A 7,112-nucleotide genomic window follows, 5' to 3' on the forward strand; every position below is an offset into this window, starting at 1 on the left:
ACGGACGAGGTCGACTGTAGAGAAGATAGAATTTCCCGCCAAGTGGGCCGAGAAGTCCTGGATATGCGGGATCGGGTACCGATCCGGAGTGGTGGCATCGTTGAGGCATCGGTAGTCACCGCATGGCCGCTGCCTGGTTTTGGCACGATGTGGCGAGGCGAAGACCAGGGACTCTTCAATCGCCTAATGATGCAGAGCCGCTCCATTGTGGCGAACTCTGCCTTCGCAGCTGCAAGCTTGCCGGGTTCGAGCCTTCTAGCCCGCGCATAAACCGGGGAGCCAGTAGTGGTGATGTGATGTTCAACACCATGTTTCGTCGCCGAAGAGGAGAAGGTGGGCCTTGTCAGCTCCGGAAACTCCCCGAGGAGCCGCGTGAAGTCATCTGGAGGAGGGAAAGCACAGGCAATGGAGCGCGCCATGGAGGTACCGTGGAAGCACGGGGTCGAGTGGAAGGTGGCTGCGTTGATCAGCCGGCTGTGTCAGACATCGACTAGTAGGCTGTTGGCACACAGAAAATCTGCCCCTAGGATAGGTTGTGAGGCTGTAGCCGTGACGAAATCCCAAAAGAAGCACTGACCGCCGAAACAGACTTCGACCCGCCGCTTTCGGAACGTTCGAATAGCTGTGCCATTAGCCGCTACGAGGGAAAAACCGAGGTTCCCAGTCTGCGTGTCGAGCTTTGACGCAGGTAGAATGCTACACTGCGCCCCGGTGTCACAAAGGAAACGGCGGCCCGAGAGGGAATCGGTGATATAGAGGAGTTTCCCCGTAGAACCGACGGCCATCGCCAACGCGGAACGCCCGTTAGACTTGGTCATCCGTCGCCAGGGACGCCGCCTGCGTCTTCTTGGTTTTTTTTTGCGAAAAACTGCAAGGGGAACAGCAGCATCGTGCTTTCGCACCAAAACGGGTGTGGTAGGAGCACCAGCCCGCTGTAGGAGAAACCGGGACCGCGTCTGTGGGGGGTGGGCGCCTCGTGGCCGCGCAGCACTGCTGGGTAACCGTGAAAATCTTATCGGCTTCGGCCGCAAGCTTGGCGCAGTCAGTAATGTCGGAGCTGGCCAGGGCAGCCTGAACCTGTTCAGGCAGTTGATAGAGGAAAAGCTCCCTGAAGATGAAACATTCCGGTTCAGCATCCAAGAGCGTGAGCATTTGGCTCATGAGCTCAGACGGTTTGGAGTCCCCGAGGCCGGGTAGCGTGATGAGCCGGCGAGCACGCTCCGACTTTGATAGCCCGAAAACCTGAAGCAACCGCGCCTTAATTGCATCATACTTGCTGTCAGTAGGAGGACTACCGATGAGGCTGATGATCCGTGATGCAGTTGCGCTGTCGAGGGCGGAGACCACGTAATAATAACGGGTCTGATCCGCATTGATGTTCCGAATGGCGAACTGGGCTTCAGCCTGGATGAACCAGGCGTCTGGTTGTTGCTCCCAGAACTGTGGCAGTTTTAGCGTGACGGCGTTCGTGTCCATGTCGAATCTTCCACGAAAATCGTTTGTAGAAGTCGGGGTCACCAATGTAGGAATGGAGGTTCCTATCAAAAAGACTGAGTTCGACCCAGGTAATTAAATTAATGAACTTCAATGAAATCAAACGAGTTTAAACTGAAAACTGCTAGAACACATCAATGTGCAGGTTAGGTTGATTGGCTATGATAAATTGACCCTTAGTGTTAGGGGGATTAAATACGTGGGGTTACAAGGATAGGGTGGGATATGTGTTGGTGTAGGGGTTACGGGGATTGGGTGGGATATGTGTCGGTGCAGGCTCGATGGGCCGAAATGGCCTCTATCTGCACTGTGGGGTTTCTGTGATTTCTGTGAACAGGTCTGCTCTCCTTGAGGGCTCCACGAGGACTGACCCTCTGATCAGGAGAGTGACGTCATGACGTCATCACGTTCTTCCCGCCATTGGGGCATCACGTGACTAACGGCATGACATCATCACGTTGAAACCGTGCTGTAAAGATAACTAGGCATTGTACAGTCAAACAGTGTAATTAAAGGTACAGGCACAGACAGTAACTACATTGCTGTTAAAGGAATTATGTACAACTGCTCTGAGTCCTTTGGTGGCTCCGCCACAGTATAAATGTAAATATTTACCTTATTTTTCAGTCAATTAACTGTCAGTGCTTGTGAAATATATAAAACAAGTTCCGAGTGAGACATACTCTGATTCTACAGGATCCCGGAGAACTACAGCAGCTCCAAATTCAGCTGAATCAATCTCACAATGTGCAGTATAACTGCTATCCACTCACTCTACACTCTGGGAAGCCAGAATGAATGAAAGATGGTATTCTGTGCAGTCTGCTGTGCTGTCTGGCTTGCCCTGTAACCCGCCGCATTATATTTCCAGCCCAGCTGCTATTCTGAAATGATCCCCAGAATACATTGCATTTTGAAACCATAAAGTCGTCAATATGAGGATGCCGTTTGCTAAGCAATGGAAAATTCTTCAAACCCATGTGTTTGGTTATTGCCCCAAAATAAACTGATTTTCAGGGGGCTAGAAATGCTGAATGTCTGCACAAAACACGGACATTTGGCTTCCAAGTTATTGTGGGCGATGTGAAGATAGAAGAACAAGTGCTATTAAAACTGAAGGAGCAGAAGGAAAAATTCTCAGTGGGGATTAGGTAAATATTGAAAGAAAGACTTGCAGTTATATAGCACCTTTCCTGACTGCAAGTCTTTCTTTCTTTCAATATTTACCTAATCCCCACTGAGTACTTTTGAAGTGTAGTCACTGTTGTAATGTAGGAAACACGGCAACCAATTTGCACACAGCAAGATCCCACAAACAGCAATTAAATAAACAATGGGGTGATTTTCCTAGGCTACTTAAGGTGCTAATGAGCCTCCGAGGTGGCCAAGACGGGGTCTTGAGCTGCACTGCCGGTTTAGCCCAAGTTAAGCGCAAGATGCCATCTTGGTAAAGGAGTTGAAACGCGCACTAGGAACAATCACCCCGAGGATCATTGAGGGGCTGATTGGCGCACATTAAAGAGGCTGCATGGCACTTTGGTGGCTAGCACTTGAACTAATGCCCCCTCCTAACAGTGACCAGCTGAACAGGGGTAAACAAGTTGTTGCAAAAGGTTTTGAGTGCTACTTAAAGCCATGCTCAGCTTTCACTGTTCACTTGCTGCTGGAGGTTAGAAGACTTTTGAAACACATCAGGTGATTTTCTGGGACACTTTGTCAAGACTTCACCAACATTCTAGCAACATTTATTCTGGAAATTCTCTGAGGACTTCACCTAAAAAGAATAAGTGCTGCGCTACCTTATTGGACACTTAAGTCACCAGGAGAAAGGGAATGCTTGATCATCGGCATCTTGCTAGGGGTCCCCCTTGGTCTGCAGGAGGAATGGGAGGAGGACTTGGGGCCAGGCAGAGCAGCACCAACTGCTGCAGGAGAAAGGGACAGGAGGACAAGGTGGACTCCTTCCCCCCTGCAGGTGCAGGACATCCCTCCTCCTCTGGACCTCCTCCACCAGGCACCTCCGATCCCCAAGGGTTGAAGCCTGCAGGAAGAAGCAAAGGTAAGGAAATTTTTTCCAACACTTTACACTCACCTCTCATACTTACCTCTCCACACTTGCACCCATCACTCACCTCCACAGCGGACATTTCGATCCCTCTCACCCCCGCAGACCCACTGCTCGCCTGGCGAGGTTTGCAGCCATCGGGAAGCCCGCACTTACAGGGATAAAATGGGGATAAGCCTCAAAACTGCCTGTTAAATACCTGTTACCAGGCAGATAATTGACTCTAATCCCCTTCCCGCCTCCCGGGAAGATGGAACGGAGGTGGGTTGGGAGCGGGGTCGGTACCCACTCCCAGTTTCTGCCATTTTCCTGGCAGTCCCGCCTCAATACCCGTCTCTCCAGGTTTGGGAAAATTCCCCCCCAGACTTTAAGACAGGCGTGTCTTATTAGCACAGCACCCACTTAGGTTTTCACCCTTTCATCAAAACAACCCCCAATCTGTTTTACGTGTCGGTTAAGGGATAAATATTAGTCAGGACACTGGGAGAATTCCCCTACTGTTCTTTGAATATTGCCATGGGATCTTTTACATCCATCCAAGAGGGCAGACTGGCCCTTGATTTAACATTGCATCCGAAAGACAGCACTACTGACAGTTCAGCACCTCCTCAGGACTGCACTAGATTTTGTGCTCAAGATTCTGGGCGTGGGGTGTGAACCCTTACCCTTCTAGCTCAGAGGCAAGAGTGCTACCACTAAGCCACAGCTGACACAAGAGACTTGGACACAATAGCAATATAAGTTATCTGAAATCAGTTCTCCTAAAGTATATGAGGTGGAAGTCTGTGTACCATCAACCGAGCATAAAAGATTGATCATAAAATAAGATTGCTTTTAGGGGTCATTTTGAAAAAAAAAATGCCTAAAGTCAACCTGTTAGGACTTAACAACACATTTGCCATTTCAATTCACATGTACACAGCATATTTGTAAAAAAAAGAAATGAAATGTTCTTATGTTTAGCACACAGCATTCATATCTAGATCCTGCAGTTACCATTTCTAAAACATTGGCGGAAGCAAATCAAATATCTTCCTCAAGCCATGTTTGCTAATCGATACAGCAACGAGTACTAGGAAAAGTTATTTGGCTACATTAACTTTGGAAGTATTTATTATTTATAGTGCGCGACAGAAGCCAAAGGAACGCTCCAGGCCAGGTTGCTCCAAGCCGCCACCCACTGCCGTTCTCTTACTCTGTCGCTGCTCGGGGCATTCCGTGCACTTGGAACTCCAGGCAGGCACGGAACTCTGCACATGCTCAGAAAACACGCCCAGGGAATGCTTGGGCAAATTAGCCTAGAGTGCTACTGCAGGCGCCTCGGAAACCCTGACCAGCCACGGTTTGTACAGGTGGTTTGCACCTACGCCTGTTATGAGATCAGTCAGTTTTTCCCTGAAGGACTGGTCTGTGTGCATTGGCAGCTCCTCACCCAAGTGAGCACAAAGCTAGGTGTTGTTGGGAAATTACTGTCAGGAAAAATGGAACCGGTTGGGGTTGTTTTCTCTAGAAAAGAGAAGGCTGAAGGGGTGACTTAATAGGGGCCTTTAAGATTATGAAATAATTTTATAGGGTAGAAGTAAAGAAGTTCCATTTGTGGGGGACTCTAAAACTAGGGGCCATAAATATAAGGTAGTCATGAATAAATCCAATAGGGAATTCAGGAGAAACTTTACTCAGAAAGTTAGAATGTGGAACTTGCTACCACATGGGGTAGTTGAGGCGAATAGCATAGGTGCGTTTAAGGGGTAGCTAGGTAAGTACATGAGGGAGAAAGGAATAGAAGGATATGCTGATAGGGTGAGAGGAAGTAGAGTGGGAGGAGGCTAATGTGGAGCATAAATACCGGCACAGACCAGTTGGGCTGAATGGCCTGTTTCTGTGCTGTAAATTCTATGTAAATCTATTTCATTTCCAGCAGGACAGAGGGACCGAAATTCCACTCTCACCCTCCCCCTTCGCCCATCGCTAGTGAAAACAGACACAAGCCACTAAAACAACCAGAAAAGGACATAGAAACATAGGAATTGCTAGACGGAAAGAGGTCCACCTAGTTCACCATCTACCACCCTGGCAGTCGCATGATACAGCATTATGACATTAAGCCCAACAGGCATTTTCATTTCTCATTGATCAATCACCACCCACCTTCATATCCCTCAATTCCTTTTTCTAGACATGCATCTGATTGTCCCCTGAACTCATTTATACCGTGCCCTTCTCACTGGTAACTTATTCCACAGCTCTATTACCTTTTGGGTGAAAGATAAACACAACCACTGAGCAGATACAGTTTAAGTTCTCCCCACTTTTCATTGTCACTTCAAATGAGTAAAAGGCATGTTGTCTTTTTTATAAAGGAACACGTCTTACAAATTAAAATCAAAATTGGTTCAAATTGAACTAACTTGGAGTCCTCAAATCCAATCAGCCCAACTTAGAGTACTTTCAAGCTAGTCCCTCCCGCAAACACAACTGGTGTTCAACTTTTGCTCTCTCTCTCTCTCTCTCTCTCTCAATTAATGGTGGAAAATCAATGGAAGTCCCTGAAAGTTAGCAGATGTTAACCTGTATGTGTAAATATTTTTAAACCCCTAAACTTTGATAAGATTCATACTTACTCCCACAGCTGATTCAGTTCCCAGAAGAAAAAGTATGAATAGAATTCAGCAAATAGCTTTCCTCGCTACCCGGATTAGCTGGTTAAGGCATGGGGGAGTTGACCCATACAGATCAGCAAGGTCCCAGGTTCCATCCATGGCTAATACTGTGTTAGCTAATCTCAGCTGGGACAGTGTTTGGGTCATAAGAACATAAGAATTAGGAGCAGGAGTAGGCCATATGGCCTTTCGAGCCTGCTCCGCCATTAATAAGATCATGACTGATCTTCGACCTCAACTCCACTTTCCTGCACTATCCCCATATCCCTTGATTCCCCTAGAGTCCAAAAATCTATCTATCTCAGCCTTCAATATACTCAAGGACTCAGCAGCTACAGCCCTTTGGGGTAGAGAATTCCAAAAATTCACAACCCCCCTGAGTGAAGAAATTCCTCCTCATCTCAGTCTTAAATGGCCGACCCCTTATCCTGATACTGTAGGAGTCGCTGGAAATAAACAGACTGCGAGACTTTCATTGCAGCAAAGAAAAACGCGAGTTAGCTTTATTAACTCTCCGCATGGACTGAGGGACTCGGCCTCGTCGCAGGGCTATGATGTCATCACACAATCGACGACTCTTAAAGGGACCCTGCCCCGATAACCCAACCAAGTTCCGTACATAATGTGGAGCGATAACAACATTGGCTATACATAGTGAATTGTGTTACTGTCCCTATGTGGTCTCCGCCACATACGTCCCCCCAGAATTCACTAGAACTGGCAATGTCAGTCATTGAGGGGCCCGGATCACACAGCCGAAACGGCTCCTTAAGTCCGGGGCGGGGACCGGGGGGGTCGCAGGAGGGTCCCCGGGCACTCGGTGGTGGACTGAGGGTGCAGAAGCCGGAGGTTGGCCCCGCCGCAGGGGCTGAGCCAACCCAACGGGTCGGTCC

Source organism: Somniosus microcephalus, chromosome 19 (assembly GCF_052327205.1).
Source record: "Somniosus microcephalus isolate GS21.2 chromosome 19, FLI_Smic_1.0, whole genome shotgun sequence".
Classification (NCBI taxonomy): Eukaryota; Metazoa; Chordata; class Chondrichthyes; order Squaliformes; family Somniosidae; genus Somniosus; species Somniosus microcephalus.